Raw genomic sequence first — 851 nt, forward strand, 5'->3', positions numbered from 1 at the left:
GATTTATGTGGTAAACCAGTAGTAAAAAATTATTTCTACTAGCGAAATTTTTTCTGAATGGTGACCCATTTACATTTTGAGACTTTGCACTGCCACATACAATGACGTTTCCAAAATGTGCAAAAGAGCACAGTCCTTATTCCGCTGCTGTAAATAGGTTTTCCCAAGGTCTATAGCCATGGGTTTTCGAGTTATGAAGCTTCCTCATTTTCTTCATTCTTTTTATTATGAGGCGAAGTTTTTTACTCATCTTGCTCTTACTCTATTTTGGCCTTGCCAGGCTTTACAATGAAACAGGATTGATTATTCAACCGAGTTTCCATCAAGTCAAGATTAAATGTGAAATGAGCATGATTAATTTTTCAAATTCCTTGACACATGTTTTAGGAAATGAGCAACTACTATGCATTTCAGCCAAAAAATAGTGTGGTTTTCGTTAAATATCTGCCATACTAATTACTTGATCAGAATGGTACTTCGATACAGCACTCTATAGACCTCCCCCTAATTTTTGATACTTTAATGCACCGGCAAATCTCGTTAATTAGGACATTTACTCTGGTCATAATAAAGCCCAAGTCACGTGAATCGGGTAAGTAGGTGAAGCAATTTGATTGCGTACAATCCCCCGTCCCTCCCCTCTCCTTTCTTCCTTCTGTCTAGACCCTCCTCCTATCCCTCCAGTAACCCCCTCTCCTAGTATCTCCGGTGTCGCTTACTCTACCTTTTCTGTAAACTGTTACATTTGTTAATAACTGATAGAACTGATATGTTGGATCCTTGTTATAATTCTTATTAACATTTCATGATATTGTTGTATTTCATCCAACTTGATGAACCTGCCCTGATGG

The sequence above is a fragment of the Palaemon carinicauda genome, chromosome 3 (genome assembly GCF_036898095.1).
Source record: "Palaemon carinicauda isolate YSFRI2023 chromosome 3, ASM3689809v2, whole genome shotgun sequence".
Lineage (NCBI taxonomy): Eukaryota > Metazoa > Arthropoda > Malacostraca > Decapoda > Palaemonidae > Palaemon > Palaemon carinicauda.